We start from the raw sequence: 17836 nt of genomic DNA, 5'->3' as shown, positions 1-17836 counted from the left end.
AAAGCTGCATTGAACATAGCCAGGGTTACGAGGAGGATCTGCAGTTGAGGAAGGTGGCACGGCCACACTCGCCGCACAAACAGTAATTAGCCTTACAGTGGGCCAATTAGTGTCATAATTCTGCACGTTCAATGTATTTTTGAGGAATCTGCGAAGTATCAATAGAAACCTCTGCGTAAATACATTTGCATGGGATGAACGTTAAAAGCATGACTGTTAATATACATCCCATGTAAATCACAAACTTCCAACATAGAAATAAGATATAAATCATTAATGCCCACTGCTCTGTTCGGAACTTACAATCAAGTTGGAAACTGAAAAATAAATGTATTATGGATTATCAACTCCAACTGATCGAAAACAAACATTTTGTGTTTCAGATGGTGAAACCACCATCCAAATTTTAATTTGTGTTAACATGAGTTTATTAACTTCAGGTTTTCAAAGAACGAACAGTTATTCAAATGTTGAAGTACCATTCAATTTTCAATTAATGTTAGGTAATCATTAACTCATTGAGCAGTAACTCATGTGAAATTTCATGGTTATTTCGTAAAAATTATTGCTTGTATGTGTAATAAGCAACTATGCAACGCTGTCCGAAGACAAATACATGACACAGTACGCAAAGCATGAATGACACGAAGCTTCAGGTGACTGCATAGTTAGCGGTAGGGGGAGACTACCTTGCCCCACTTATTGCTGAAGGTACGCTACAATGGCTATTTTGGCTGTTCTTCGGCATCAGGTGCAGCGGCTATCAAGAACACTTGCCTTCGAAGGTCATGCCATGCCGAAGGTCCACAGCTGGCCACACAGAGCGATACCTCACTTCGCAGGTGAGTCCAATAGGGACTGCGCCCGCCGAAGTTATTCAGCAGTCGACTACACGCATTACAGTAACGACTTATCACAGGCTTCCGATCCCTTCGGGACCATCTAAACTGACAACTGGCAAAAGTGCCAAGAGGAATATCAACGAGTAACAAATATCGTGTATAACAACCGCCTAGAGCTTATACATTATACATGAGGGAACACATAATACGATCTACAAGTAACAGGAGAGTGATTCCATCCATTTAACAGACATTACAAATTTCGTTTCATTTGCTTGGTGCAAGGATGAACACTGCTAGGCAACTCACCGAAGAATGAGTTTTTAGTGGATTTATAAAATTTTTATTACATGTAAGGTATGGACATGAATAGTTTAATATTCGCCCATTTAACTAAACCACATATGTGTGGCAGAAGAACCACTAGAAATCGTAACTGAAGCACGCAAATTGTAACCCCCCCGGCCATGTGAATATTTGTGAACATTAACTCTTCTGAAAATCTGACATGTCTTAGGCCGAATTTTCAGTCAGGGCTAGCGATCTGTTAAACACTGTTTTCATTTAGAAATGTTGAAGTATATCTGTGTGTTTTCCTATGATATATTTTCAAAAAATGGTCATATGGCTCTGATCACTATGCGACTAAACTGCTGAGGTCATCAGTCCCCTAGAACTTAGTACTACTTAAACCTAACTAACCTAAGGACATTACACACATCCATGCCCGAGGCAGGATTCGAACCTGCAACCGTAGCGGTCGCGCGGTTCCAGACTGGAGCGCCTAGAACCGCTCGACCACTCCGGCCGGCGATATATTTTCAGTGGCCATAGATAAACTTCTTGTAAGCGTATTTGTGTCCTTCTATAACTACACTTTCACAAACAGGAGTGTAGGCTCATTATAACAGATATTGTAAACAATGGGTTCTTCTGGAACCATCTACTTACAAGTGGCGACACCTTGGTGTGCACTATCAGCAGTGATATAAGATGTATATTACGCAACCTTTAGATATTTGTCTTGTGTGTTTGTTACATGTGCAAATCGTTGTACTCTATGTTGGATGTGTTGAACTATGCCTTGCGTAGTTCAAATGTTACGTCAACTTCAATATTTTACAAACTTGTACTGAAATTTTCTGGTGCAGTGAAGCAAATGATGCGTTTACAATTCATGTTGAATTTTTAGTTAATATATGCTCAGATGATGGTTTGTCAATATATTTAAGCACTTTTTATATTCAGTATTTTAATGGTGAGTAATATTGAAATGCGTAATATTGGAAAGGCTGAATAATTTGTAATTAAGGAGTAGGAAGAGCTAATCTAATATGAGACTTTACAAGTGACTTAGAGTACGACTGACAGTTGATTGCCGGCCGCAGTGGCCGAGCGGTTCTAGGCGCTTCAGTCTGGAACAGCGCGACCGCTACGGTTGCAGGTTCGAATCCTGCCTCGGGCATGGATGTGTGTGATGTCCTTAGGTTAGTTAGGTTTGAGTAGTACTAAGTTTAGGGGACTCATGACCTCAGAGGTTAAGTCCCATAGTGCTCAGAGCCGTTTGACAGATGATTATTTAGCCGTCCATGTGTGACTGAGAATGCCAAGTCAAAGCAAATTTCGCTGATTGTCGTAAAATTTAGTGGTTGGTATGAGTGGAATGTTGGGAGGTGGTGCTCCGTTGTTAACCTGTAATCCGAATAAAATTTTATCCTGACGTGAGCAATTGAGTAATTGTTTGGAGGATTATGGTTAAGTGTGAGTGTTATTTTAGAATGAAATTGCGGACTCAAAGAGCGTGCCACGAAGGACATCAATCCTGTTCCCACAAATAAATAAGTAAAAAAAAGGAATAAATAAAATAAAGTAAACTAGAACCTTTGATGCATTTGTGCTATGGCCAACTCTCAGCACAATATACATCTACGTAAATACTCATCAAGCCACCGTACGGTGCGTGGTGGAGGGTAGCTTGCACAACTTGTGGACATTTCCTTCCCTGTTTCACTCGCAAATAGAGCGAGAGTAAAACTACTGGCTATATATCTTCGTATGAGGCCTAATTTCTCGAATTTTATCTTCTGATCCATATGTGCGGTGGATGTTGTCGGTAACACAATTGTTCAGCTGTCAGCTTCAAATTCTGGTTCTCTAACTCCTCTCAATAGTGTTTCCCAGAAAAGAACGTCGTATTCTCTCATTGGATTCCCATTTGAATTCCCGCAGCATTTCGTAACACTTACGTGTTGTTTGAACCTACTGGTAAAAAATCTAGCAGCCCGACTCTGCATTGTTTCGATGTCATCTTCCAATCAGACTTGCTACGGATTCCAAAGACTCAAGAACAGGCCGCACCAGGGTCCTGTATGCGACATCCTTCACAGGTGAACCACTCTTTTTAAAATTCTCCCAGTAAACTGCACTCGACCATTCGCCTTCCCTGCCACAGTTCTCACACGCTCGTTCCATTTCTTACCGCTTTGCAGGGTTACTCTCAGATATTTAAACGGCTTGACTTTTGTCAAGCAGGACACTAGTAACACTGTAACCGAACATTACCGGTTTGTCAGTTTTATGACGAACGGAGTGTTGGTATTAATCGTTGATTTCTCCCAAACTGTCTATAACATAATTTATAGCCATCTTTCCTATACTAAATTTCCAAGTTAGATACAAATTACTTCTGATGCGCCGAAACGCGCGTGTAAATGAAATACACACCAGAGATGGCAAATTCAGTAAGTACTTCAAAGTTTCGGTGGATGATACACGTAGGGCTTCTCTGGAAGTTGGGCTTCCTGGCAGACTGTGGGAATGTGAGGGACACAGGCATCCAACAACTAGTAAATCCTAAAATTGTTTATGTCTGATGGTTCGGGGTCCTTAGGTATTCTGGAAGCTTGACCATTGCCACAGACACTGTCTCATCCGCAGATGTAAGCCACACAGAGCCCGGAAGGCGACTTTCACCAGGCTGTAAACTTCCATGGTGAGAGGTCGGGGAAAGGATGCTTTCGAAAAGGATGCGAACCTGCAAGGAGGTGGGAAACATGACGCTCTCAGGGTGAAAAGAACCAGTTGGAAGCAATAAAAGGTCACCAACAGTTGTTTCATTTTTTAATGCAGGTCCGGGTTTGTTCACTTTGTGGATGCATTATACCAAAGCTTAGAGAAATCGAATACATACAAATTGTTGATGCTCTTATGGTGGGAGCTTCCATCACCAAGGTAGCCAAAGTGTTTGGTGTTTCAAGAGGCACCTCATCGAACATTTATACGGCATACAGGAAAAACTAGAAAACATTATACGCCAAGTCACAATGGGGACGAAACTGTGTGTTGAGTTATTCTGACAGTGGGTCACTGAAGGGAAACACGACGAAAAATAAGAGGACGACAGCTTTCAGATGTCAGCACTAAAACATAAAGGGGGCGCCATAAGCAGGGAATTCCAAAACAAGTCATCGGAGACGCAAATGCATGTAACTTGATAACTGGTCGCCGAAGCCATAAAACTTGTACATGGAGCAGCGGAAGAAAGTCATTTCGTTAGATGTGTCTTGTTTCACACTGTTTCCAACTTCCGGCTGGGCTTGTGCTCCAGGAGTGAAACATTATGGGGACTCGGTGGTCATCCTGGCGACAGTGAGGTGTTATTCTATAGGTCAGTAACCATGCAATGTCGCATTATTGACAATGTTTATGTGATCGATTGGTTTATCAGGTCCATTCCATGGTACAATGCTTGTTCCTCAACGATGATGCAGTGTTTGTAGACAACAGAGCCCCTGTCCACACCGCTCGCGTCGTGGAGGACTTGTTTTATCAGCAAGAGGATGAAATTTTAACTCTTCCCTGCCCTCCGCAACCTCCCTCGTCTTAATATATTTGAGATTATTTTGTCTAGATTGGACAGAAAAGTGCGTGGTAACAATCTCTCTCTACCATCGTTACCTGAAAGTGCCATTATTTGATGAGAAGAGTATTACAAGGTTCCCTCTTCCTGGAGCCCATGCCCTCTTTTGCCACCAGGAAAGACAGTGAGTGCTTTCCTGTCATTCCGTGTCTGCACCTTTCAGCAACGCCAGTGCTATACGTAAGAATTCCGATACCCACTTGCCAACACCGCTCAGGTCTCGGCTATCTACCGACTGATTCTTCCGCTACCGGCTTTATCTGAAGCCGACAGCGGCAACTTAGGCCTGCCGCACTCCATCCAAACAAGTACAAGGCCTGTCGTCGAAGCCAGACTCGTCCGACTTTTAGCACAGTGGGCTCCCTCAGAGAGTGACGTTGCCATTCTCCTGCGTCTCGATCCACTGTCCACCGGGCCCACACGGCTCCGCCACCAGATTCGGCCATCGGCCATGCTAGGTCACGCTGTGGATTGACCACTGATGATGCACCACAGGATTCCTGGCTGCTCTGCAATGGCCACCACCCGTTCATCACGAGAGTTGTTCAGAATGGAACCACTGACAGACTTCCTTCACCTGCCGCAGCTTCAGCACACCCTGGAGTGGATACAGATGCGCTCAAACGCTGCTGAGCGCACTCTCTCATCTAGAGCTGCACTCCACCGAAAGTGCATCTCTGTAGTTTTGCTACAGTTCACAAATGAAGTAGGAAATAGTAGGATTACTAGTAGTATTTGTAGCACTGGTGTGGAAACAAACATAAATGAATGTTTGAGTGAAAATAAGACCCTACGACTCCGGTTTGTTTTTTATCTGTTTTCTACATACACACATCAAAATTTTTTTGCATCACCTCGGTCCCAAGAGTTCCGGAACCTGTACAGAAAATAGGGATAGAGATCAACATAAACATCATTTCCGACCCTTTTATCGCTCATGAAAACCACACACTGCATGTGTACCACCATATAGCGAGACCTTCAGAGGTGGCAGTCCAGATTGCTGTACGCACTGGTACTTCTAATACCCAGTAACACGTCCTCTTGCATTGATGCATGCTTCTATCTGTCGTGGCATACTATCCACTAGTTCATCAAGGCACTGTTCGTCCAGATTGACCCACTCCACAATGGCGATTCGGCGTAGATCCCTCAGAGTGGTTGGAGGGTCACGTCGTTTATAAACAGCCCTTTTCAATCGATCCCAGGCATGTTCGATAGCGTTCATATTTGGAGAACATGCTGGCCACTCTAGTCGAGCGATGTCGTTATCCTGAAAGAAGTCATTCACAAGATGTGCACGATGGGGGCGCGAATTGTCGTCCATGAAGACGAATGTTTTACCATTATGCTGCCGATATGGTTGTACTATCGGTCGCAGGATGGCATTCACGCATCGTACAGCCGCTACAGAGCCTTCCATGACCACCAGCGGCGTACGTCGGCCCCACATACTGCCACCCCAAAACAGCAGGGAACCTCCACCTTGCTGCACTCGCTGACCGGGTAGCATTCAAACACGTCTCCGACGATTGTGTGGTTGAAGGCATATGCGACACTCATCGGCGAAGAGAACTTGATGCCAATCCTGAGCGGCCCATCCGGCATGTTGTTGGGCCCTTCTGTACCGGGGTGCATGGTGTCGTGGTTGCAAAGGTGGACCTCGCCATGGACGACGAGGGTGAAGTTGCGCATCAAGCAGCTTATTGCGCAAAGTATTGAGTCGTAACACGACGTCCGGTGGCTGCAGAAAAAGCATTATTCAATATGGTGGCGTTGTTGTCAGGGTTCCTCTGAGCCATAATCCGTAGGTAGCGGTCATCAACCGCAGCAGTAGCCCTCGGAGGGCCTGACTGATGAATGTCATCGACCGTTCTTGTTTCTCTGTATCTCCTCGATGTCTGAAGAACTTCGATCTGGTTCACTACGAGGCGCCTGAATACTTCCCTTGTTGAAAGCCCGCCGGCCGGAGTGGCCGAACGGTTAAAGGCGCTACAGTCTGGAACCGCACGACCGCTTCGGTCGCAGGTTCGAATCCTGCCTCGGGCATGGATGTGTGTGATGTGCTTAGGTTAGTTATGTTTAAGTAGTTCTAAGTTCTAGGGGACGTATGACCACAGCAGTTGAGTCCCATAGTGCTCAGAGCCATTTGAACCATTCTTGTTGAAAGCCCATCCTGGCACAAAGTAACAATGCGGACGCGATCGAAGATGGCTATTGACCGTCTAGGCATGGTTGAACTACAGACAACACGAGCCGTGTATCTCCTTCCTGGTGGAATGACTGGAACTGATCGACTGTCTGACCCGCTCTGTATAATAGGCGTTGCTCATGCATGGATTTTTACATGTTTGGGCGGGTTTAGTGACATCTCTGAACAGTCAAAAAGACTGTGTCTGTGATGCAATATCCACAGTCATCGTCTATCTTCAGTAATTCTGGGATCGGGGGTGATGTAAAACTTTTTTGTTATGTGTAGTTCGAAACGTGTCTCATTCAGTGTTAGCACAGTGTGTGTTTTATATACTTTACAGAATATAAATTACATTTGATAAGTGACAAAAGTTAGTTGATCACGTAACTTCTGCCTTATTTATGAAACCAAAGGAATTACTTCTGATGCAAGTAGATATTAAATGCAGAAACATAAGAGACATCTACGAAGTGATTGTTTTTATTTCGCATTCAATGGAACGTCCTTCATTACGATCATTAGCCAGACTTTCCTCTTGTTACTCATGTATGCCAAAGTTCTTTACGGAAAGCAGAAACATGTTTTATATACCTCCACGAAGTATTGAAGCTATAACTGAAACATCCCGGTTTTATAGCGCTTTATGATAAATCTACATTGCTTTATTATATAATTTTTATAACAACATCACTCACTCATTAAAAAGCAAAAATTATCTAATAAAACCTGAACTAAACATTCACAGTTTCAATTTGCTGTAAATGCTGTATATTTTTAAGTAACAGACAAGAGAATAACTAGGTAGAATAAAATATTTTCGTAGGTTAGGCAGCCCATTGTACATATTGTCACTCGGTTTCTAGATAGTGGCCCACCTCTCATTTCTAAGGGTATCTAGTAAGACACTGCTCGGATACGTACAGAAAGCGTTCGATATGAGAGAAAGCCCGATATACAGGTATATGCAACACACCTAACGTGCGGACAACGGTGCTACGATCCCATTTGCCAAAGGATGCTCACCAACTATTAGCACCACTGTGGTTGGCTGGTCAGGGCAGAGAGAACGACATGCTGCTAACTTCAAATTCACGAAACTAAGTCCCTTCGTATGGAAGTGAAGTTGTCGCTGTCCACATAACGCCGGCGACTGGGAGGTGCCCTGGCATCCTTGCAAGTGTGGGTGACCAGCATTAGGCGTCGCGGAGACGCGATATCTCAGAGACTCGGGCCTATTCTTCTCGCGAGTGACATGACAACAGCGCTGGCCGAGGGCCATGTGTAGCCGTCACAGAAGGGAATTCCTGCTGGCACTCGCGGAGGATATTCCGCCGCCACCGCGCGTCCGACACCTCCATTGTGTGGCAGGCAGGCCGACGCTGCGCTGTGAAGCGGGCACCATTGTTTTCGGATTTCTGGCGAGCGGAGCTTTCCGGTTCAGCGCTGACAGCCAGCAGATAATTGGCGCAGATAGTTAGCAGCCGCCGAGCCAAATCCTGTATCACCGTTGAGACCCATCTTCATTTGCATCTATGTACGTATCCCGCAAACCAATGCCCAGTGCGTGGCGATGAGTAGGTCTAATAAGTACCAATGTTATGGAGTGTTACCGAGTATTTCCCTGTTAGCTGAGTAACTGGGATGCCATGGGTATCCATTTATTCCAGACTTCGAGAAATCCATCTCCTCATTCCCCCCTCTGCCTGTCCATCTCCACCTGCTCATCTTTCTGTTTACCTCTGCCTCTCTCGGGACATCTCCTCTTCCCCTATCTCTCTCCCCATTTCCCCTATTTCCTTCTCTTTTCTTTCTCTGTCCATTTCCTGCGCTTCCTTTCCTTTGCCCATTTCTCCTTCCTCTACCCCTGTCCACCAATTCTTCTCTCATCTCTCTGTCCATCTTGTTATTTTCCATTTCTCTGTCCATTTTCTCCTTCCCCTCACTCTTTAAGTCTCCTCCTCTTCCTTTTATGTCCATTGCTCTCTCCCCCTGTCTCTGTGCATGGCTTTCTGTGTTCATCTACTCCTTCCTCCTCTCTGAACGTCAATTTCCTACTCTCACCATCTCTCTCCACATAATCACCCCCACGCTGGTAGGTGCTTGCTGGTCCATAAATCCGTAGTACTTCGTTCCCAGTAATAAGTAATACGTCTACCAACTTCGGTTAAATCGACACACTGGTTTAGGAGGAGCTTTCTCACAGGGTTTTGCCCGCATAAGCACGTGTCACTTGTATTTCACATATATTTAACAAGTTTTAAACGTACTGTACCCGTGTATGATGAGTAACTTTAGCGAATTTTTCTGTGCAGTTTCGTTTTCAGGCAGCTCAGTGTTACGGCTGCGTCCCTCCTGAACTACGTGTTGTACAGCGACATTATTTTGCAGCTGCTTCCATCGGTAAATGTGGAATTCTGTCTGCGAAATGTGAGTCAGTAGTAAAGTAATAATGAATTAAAACGTAGTGAATGAACTGGCAGCTTGTCACGCATGTCAGGGTTTATCAGGTCCTGACTCCTGAACGGCATACCGCACAATGGTATGCGTTAGGAAGTACATTCGCTGGTATCTGGGAGTACTTTCTGCAAAATGTGTTGCAAATAGACATGGCAGTAGAGAAGTTAGTAGGTTGTGAGGTCCTCCCCGATGTGTCAGTTTTACTGCATTAACCGCAGAAGAGTAGTAAGCGATAAACTTTCTCCCTTGTATTTTTCCTGGGAGGGGGGCAGGTGGGGTGGTACGGGCAGGAGGCGGTGGGTCAGCAAGAAGTAGTCTCGTAAAGGTTTGAAATTATGTATGAAGTTGGTTGCAAGTCACTTAGTACTTTCACTCTGAGATTTCGGTTGAATATAATCTAAGTACTTGTGCGTTAGGAGCTCCGCCACTCCCATTCCCTACCCTTTGAAAGGTAGGTGCTTCCTACCCCCATAGTGGTTCTATCCATACGGTCCCGTCTCGAAGTCATCATTCATTAATTTTACGAAGAATGATAGGCAGTCCCAAGAGAGAAGGCGGCGCAACGTTAAATAAATTCTGTGAAGGAGACGTTAAGTCTACTGTGTAAAAACTATAGAGGGGCACTATATATATATATTGTTAACTTGGCATTGTAGCATGAGTAATCGATCTAGCAACTGCGCCAGACACTCGTTGTCTTATATAGGCGTTGCCGCCTGGAACGCAGTTTTCTTCCTGTTTACATATCTCTGTATTTGAATACTCAGGACTCTACAAATTTCTTTGACTCTAAAGAAACTGATATTGTCCTGCGTATTCAAATACAGAGATATGAAAACAATAATAAAACTGCGTTCCAGTCGGCAACGCCTATATAAGACAACAAGTGTCTGGCGCAGTTGTTAGATCGGTTACTCCAGCTACAATGACAAGTTATCGAGATTTGAATGAGTCTGAACGTGATGTTATAGTCGGTGCACGAGCGATGGGGACAGCATCTCCGGGGAATCGGTGAAGTCAGGATTTTTCCGTACGACAGTTCGCTTGTGTAGCCTGAATATCAGGAATCCGATGAAACATGAAATCTTCGACATCGCTGTGGCTGGAAAAAGATCCTGCAAGAACGCTACGAACGACGAGTGAAGAGAATCATTCAAAGTGACAGAAGTGCAACCCTTCCGAATATTGCTGTAGATTTCAATGCTGGGCCATCAACAAGTTCGACCCATTCAGCGAAACACCATCGATATGGCCTTCAGAGCCGAAGGTCCACTCGTGTAGCCTTGATGACTGCGACGACACAAGGCTTTACGCCTCGCCTGGGCCCATCAACACCTACATTGGACTGTTGATGACTGGAAACATGTTGCCTGGTCTGACGAGTCTCGTTTCAAACTGCATTGAGGGCATGGACGTGTACGGGTATGGAGACAACCTCATGAAACCATGGACCCTGCATGTCAGCAGAGAACCGTTGAAGCTGGTGGAGGCTCTGTAATCATGTGGGGCGTGTGCAGTTGGAGTGACATGGGACCCCTGACACGTCCAGATACGGCTCTGACAGGTGATACGAACGAATGCATTCTGTCTGATCACCTGCATCCGTTCATGCCCTTTGCTCATTCCGACGGACTGAGGCAATTCCACCAGGAAAATGATATACCCCACACATTCAGAATTGGTACGGTTTGGCTCCAGGAACACTTTCCTGAGTTTAAACACTTCCGCTGGTCACCAAACTCGCCAGACATGAACATTATTGAGAATATCTGGAATGCCTTCAGAAGAGATCTCCATCCCCTTGTACTCTTACGGATTCATGGACAGCCTTGCAGGATTCACCAGTCAGCTCTCTCCAGCGCTACTTCAGACATTAGTCGAGTCCATGTCACGCAGTGTTGCGGCAGTTCTGCGTGCTCGCGGTGGCCCTAAACGATATCAGGCAGGTGTACCAGTTGCTTTGGCTCTTCAGTGTGTATATATGGGTTTGTAGATAGCAGTTTCTGCGAAAAGAAAACCGTCTCTGCATAAATTCCAAAAGTTTTGTCGCACGAAACTGCTGTTTCAAGATAGCAAGGAAAGTCCGAGAAAGAGATGTTGCATCTATGGTATTTGGTTCTAAAAGGTGCCTGTCCGTAAATGAGACTTTATTTATTTATTATTTTGCATACTACACTGTGAACAAATATTGAAAGCCGTCCGTGCTCGACTCTTATTGTCAAACAATAGTGCAGACAAAGTTTCATTGTTGTGAATACACAGTTTCGACTCGTTGTCATTTCTTCTCTATGACTTCAATAGGAAAACAGTTAACAATAAGTAGTGACAAAGCAGAATTTCGGTATTAATTAAGAAGCGCAAATATACTCCTCCTTTTCCCACGTACTAAATTTTGGACGAAAAAGTTCCCCTTTCTACTGCTGAAATACCGTCAAAAATGAATCCTATAGAAATGATCAGGAATCTTCGAAAGAATGAGATGGGCAATCAGCCCCGAATCTACAAAATTTTCCAACCGGTGAAACAACTTGACAGAGATAGGACGTCATTAATGTAGAAAAAAATTGACTTTTCAAAAATATGTCTATTTTGGAGCGCACATCTTTCTGAAGAATTTGATGTATATATATTCGAGGAAATGTAAGACATGTTACTTGTGCCAAAGTGCAGTGTATTTCGCTCTGTGGAATTCAAGCACATGTAGTTCGTAATGGAAGCCATCTAACTTATATTCAGGACAGTGGAAAATATAATATCCTCTGGTGCACGTTATTTGATCGTAAGTCTGCCAAAGTACAGTGTATTGCTCTCTGTGAAATTCAGACACGAATATTTTGTAGTGGAAGCCATCAAACCTACATTCAGAACAGGGGAAATTGTAATGTCCAATGGCGCCTCTCCTGCTCCCAGTCGGCCGGTTTGACGTCCTACCCCCTCATAAAAACTCAGTATTTAATAGTCGGTGAGATTGTGACAGGGAGAAAAGGAACTCTTCAGAAAATTTGCACTCTTTATTTCCTATTAGCTAATAACTTTCTCGTATGTGTGACATAAAATTAAATATAGGAGCCATAAAACCAGTAAATACAAGAGATAAGCAATACAGTACGGCACATTTCTTCAGTCATTAGGTCCCAACATTTTTCTTTCTCTAATCTTGATACAGCTTAACATGGCGTGCTTTCCTTTCTTCGAAAGAATATGTTACCTCACAAAATTCGTCAAACGTTTTGCTACATGAAAAATCAAAGTATCATTGTCTAATACTGAAAAAGATGTTAATACGTGTAGTACCCAAGACTGGTGTGGTTTCTCGATCTGATTATGCTTATTTTGTCACTGTTCGCTAGCTAAAACGAAATGGGCGTTTCTAATATTGCAGCATTTGCAACCCACGCTAAATAAGTGTGACTGTTTTGGCACAAACGGTCTGTTATGTGCCTCATTTACATAAATAACAGTACAGAATGCAATTCATGAAGTACTAATATCAAATGCCTATTAGTCTTACTACAAGCAAAAAGTTTTATGTTAGGAAATAATTTCACATTTCAATCGTATGCTCCAGTTTCTCAAGCGTGAGATCATAAAGTGGTACTATGAAATTTTTATATGGATCTGGAATCGCCCTGTTCTTCCATATAATTTGGTTGATGTCCCAGTTTCTTCTCCTTCCTTGTTCTAACAAACAATCTTGTCATTACTATTTCTGTACCTATTCCTGCCATTGATAACACTTACTCTCCAGTTAACTTCACTCTTCCTGCCACAATCATCGGCTCAGTTATCACGCCTTTATTCTCCGGTTAGGCGTTATTACGTGTCCGTACAACGCGTTTCCTTGGCCATTTCAAGAACATAACACAAGCGGCTGCTAACCGGGGACTGTACAACTGGTCCATAGTAGTGTGGCGATATGGCAAAAATTTTCTGTCAAATTTCCATTTTCTGGGATACACCGAGAAGATAATATGTCATCTTTTTTACCTATTATTGCTGTTATTCGAGTATTTCCGCTTTGGTTGCCTGATTATAACGATTTCTCTAATTATAAGAACGCTGATTCTTCGCATACCCATCAAATACATAAGCAAACAGGGACTGGCACTCACTTGTTTGGGTTTACTCGGCTCAGCTCGTACAGCATCGTCCCCTTTTGTCTGCGGAGTAGTTTTTTATTTCTAGATGCGACCGGGATTCCGTAATAGAGGCATTACATACACCTTGCACACATTCAAAAATCAACTAGTGATTCCTACTTAGAATGTGTTCAAAAAATGGTTCGAATGTCTCCAAGCACTGTGGGACTTAACGTCTGAGGTCATCAGTCCCCTGGACATAGAACTACCTAAACCTAACTAACCTAGGGACATCACACACTTCTATGCCCGAGGCAGGATTCGAACCTGCAACCGTAGTAGCAGCGAGGATCCGAACTGGAGCGCCTAGAACCGCTCAATCACAGCGGCCGGCTAGAATGTGTTCAAAAGTGTTCAAAAACCAACAGGGATGCGTTTCAAAATCATATGAAAAATCGATAGAACAACGTGCGTTGGATGCTAGGTGCTTTGTGAATTGAGTTTTTTTCCTTTGCCAACCGGGCCAGATATCCCTGTTTAACCCCCCCCCCCCCCCCCCCCCCAATACCCGCGCTTGTGCGTAATAGTAACATGTTAGCGCCTCCATCTCTAACCCGAGAAAATGACCGTGGACGCTTTTGATGCTAATAAATAGACATTGTGTGTCACCTGCAAGAATTTCAATGCGATACGCAAGTGACTTACGCGTCAATTTCGTTGTTCTTATAGTTCAGCAGCTTTTCAGTTGTTATAACAAGGCCAAGAGCACCACCTCCTTTTAGACCTCTCCATCAGAAAAGTGTTTGAAGTTGTCGGCGCGAATGAGACCAAGGCTATCACTGTTTCCAGGAAAAACCACTAACCACTATAAAAATCGATCAATTTGGTGCTGTCTTGGTGAGTAGTATATCTACGCCACTCTGGAGCACTTTGCAGTTAAATGCGGTAGGGAAGTATGTGATACCACTGTCGTCCCGATCCGCCATTGGGATCCACAGATGTTGAAAAATACAAAGGATAATTGGGGTCGCCTAAATGCTAGAGACAATTGCGTCAGTTACCTCGACTGCAGGACATTGTCAAAATGGTAGGGTAATCGAAACTTATTAAAGATAGTGGATGGTGGTAATGAAAGGTCACCGGCTGTAGGAAGTTTAGAACTTAAAGATGGCGATATCAGGAAATTATTTTAGCATCAGTTAATAATGAAATATATAATGACAGCGCATAAAGATTCAAGGTGACAGTGGTGGGAAATTTTTTGACCATGCATTAAAGCGAAACAACCAGTCACAGAACACTGTTTTTACAAGACATTGAAATGAAACAAAGATGATGATGGTACGATTTCTTAACATCCATGATGGATGAAATAGGCAATTACGGCGCTAAAAATACATGTGGGTTTGAGAAAACTTTTACAACATGTTTCATATATGTTTTGAGCAAGTGCGCCATGTTTAAAAGTATTCCCAGCTATCTCTCACTGCGATATATATATATATATATATATATATATATATATATATATAGGGAGTTTCAAAAATGACCGGTATATTTGAAACGGCAATAAAAACTAAACGAGCAGCGATAGAAATACACCGTTTGTTGCAATATGCTTGGGACAACAGTACATTTTCAGGCGGACAAACTTTCGAAATTACAGTAGTTACAATTTTCAACAACAGATGGCGCTGCAAGTGATGTGAAAGATATAGAAGACAACGCAGTCTGTGGGTGCGCCATTCTGTACGTCGTCTTTCAGCTGTAAGCGTGTGCTGTTCACAACGTGCAAGTGTGCTGTAGACAACATGGTTTATTCCTTAGAACAGAGGATTTTTCTGGTGTTGGAATTCCACCGCCTAGAACACAGTGTTGTTGCAACAAGATGAAGTTTTCAACGGAGGTTTAATGTAACCAAAGGACCGAAAAGCGATACAATAAAGGATCTGTTTGAAAAATTTCAACGGACTGGGAAAGTGATGGATGAACGTGCTGGAAAGGTAGGGCGACCGCGTACGGCAAACACAGAGGGCAACGTGCAGCTAGTGCAGCAGGTGATCCAACAGCGGCCTCGGGTTTCCGTTCGCCGTGTTGCAGCTGCGGTCCAAATGACGCCAACGTCCACGTATCGTCTCATGCGCCAGAGTTTACACCTCTATCCATACAAAATTCAAACGCGGCAACCCCTCAGCGCCGCTACCATTGCTGCACGAGAGATATTCGCTAACTATATAGTGCACAGGATTGATGACGGCGATATGCATGTGGGCAGCATTTGGTTTACTGACGAAGCTTATTTTACCTGGACGGCTTCGTCAATAAACAGAACTGGCGCATATGGGGAACCGGAAAGCCCCATGTTGCAGTCCCATCGTCCCTGCATCCTCAAAAAGTACTGGTCTGGGCCGCCATTTCTTCCAAAGGAATCATTGGCCCATTTTTCAGATCCGAAACGATTACTGCATCACGCTATCTGGACATTCTTCGTGAATGTGTGGCGGTACAAACAGCCTTAGACGACACTGCGAACACCTCGTGGTTTATGCAAGATAGTGCCCGGCCACATCGCACGGCCGACGTCTTTAATTTCCTGAATGAATATTTCGATGATCGTGTGATTGCTTTGGGCTATCCGAAACATACAGGAGGCGGCGTGGATTGGCCTCCCTATTCGCCAGACATGAACCCCTGTGACTTCTTTCTGTGGGGACACATGAAAGACCAGGTGTACCGCCAGAATCCAGAAACAATTGAACAGCTGAAGCAGTACATCTCATCTGCATGTGAAGCAATTCCGCCAGACACGTTGTCAAAGGTTTCGGGTAATTTCATTCAGAGACTACGCCATATTATTGCTACGCATGGTGGATATGTGGAAAATATCGTACTATAGTGTTTCCCAGACCGCAGCGCCATCTGTTGTTGAAAATTGTAACTACTGTAATTTCTAAAGTTTGTCTGCCTGAAAATGTACTGTTGTCCCAAGCATATTGCAACAAACGGTGTATTTCTATCGCTGCTCGTTTAGTTTTTATTGCCGTTTCAAATATACCGGTCATTTTTGAAACACTATATATATATATATATATATATATATATATATACACTCGCGATTTTTGTAATTTTGCGACATGCCGAAATGCGTGTAATTTTTCTACAGTACTTCTGATCCATGTAAATTACTGCGTAGTTCATCTAAAATATTTTCGTAATGGCAAACAAGAGTATTAAGTGCTCAAAATTATCCGAATGCTATGAATCTTTGAGCGCCATATTCAACCAAAAAATAAATAAAGGGTGCCAATTGCAGTATTTCAGAGGTGTTGTTGCTGTTGTGGTCTTCAGTCCTGAGACTGTTTTGATGCAGCTCTCCATGCAACCCTATCCTATGCAAGCTTCTTCATCTCCCAGTACCTACTGCAACCTACATCCTTCTGAATCTGCTTAGTGCATTCATGTCTTGGTCTCACTCTGCGATTTTTACCGTCCACGCTGCCCTCCAATGCTAAATTTGAGATCCCTTGATGCCTCAGAACATGTCCTACCAACCGATCCCTTCTGTTTGTCAAGTTGTGCCACAAACTCCTCTTCTCCCCAATTCTATTCAATACTTCATCATTAGTTATGTGATCTACCCATCTAATCTTGAGAATTCTTCTGTAGCACCACATTTCGAAAGCTTCTATTCTGTTGTCCAAACTATTTATCGTCCATGTTTCACTTCCATACATGGCTACACTCCATACAAATACTTTCAGAAACGACTTCCTGACACTTAAATGTGTACTCGATGTTACAAAATTTCTTTTCTTCAGAAACGCTTTCCTTGCCATTGCCAGTCTACATTTTATATCTTCTTTACTTCGAACATCATCAGTTATTTTGCTCCCCAAATAGCAAAACTCCTTTACAACTTTAAGTGTCTCATTTCGTAATCTTATTCCTACAGCATCACCCGACTTAATTCGACTACATTCCATTATTCTCGTTTTGCTTTTGTTGATGTTCATCTTATAACATCCTTTCAAGACACAGTCCATTCCGCTCAACTGCTCTTCCAAGTCCTTTGCTCTCTCTGAGAGAATTACAATGTCATACGCGAACCTCAAAGTTTTATTTTTTCTCCGTGGATTTTAATACCTACTGCGTATTTTCTTTTGTTTCCTATGCTGCTTGCTCAATATAGAGATTGAATAACATCGGGGAGAATCTACAACCCTGTCTCACTCCCTTCCCAACCACTGCTTCTCTTTCATGCCCCTCGAATCTTATAACTGCCATCTGGTTTCTGTACAAATTGTAAATAGCCTTTCGCTACCTGTATCTTACCCCTGCCACCTTT

Source organism: Schistocerca americana, chromosome 8, assembly GCF_021461395.2.
Source record: "Schistocerca americana isolate TAMUIC-IGC-003095 chromosome 8, iqSchAmer2.1, whole genome shotgun sequence".
In the NCBI taxonomy this organism is placed as follows: Eukaryota; Metazoa; Arthropoda; class Insecta; order Orthoptera; family Acrididae; genus Schistocerca; species Schistocerca americana.
Note: the sequence above shows the minus strand (reverse complement) of the source record.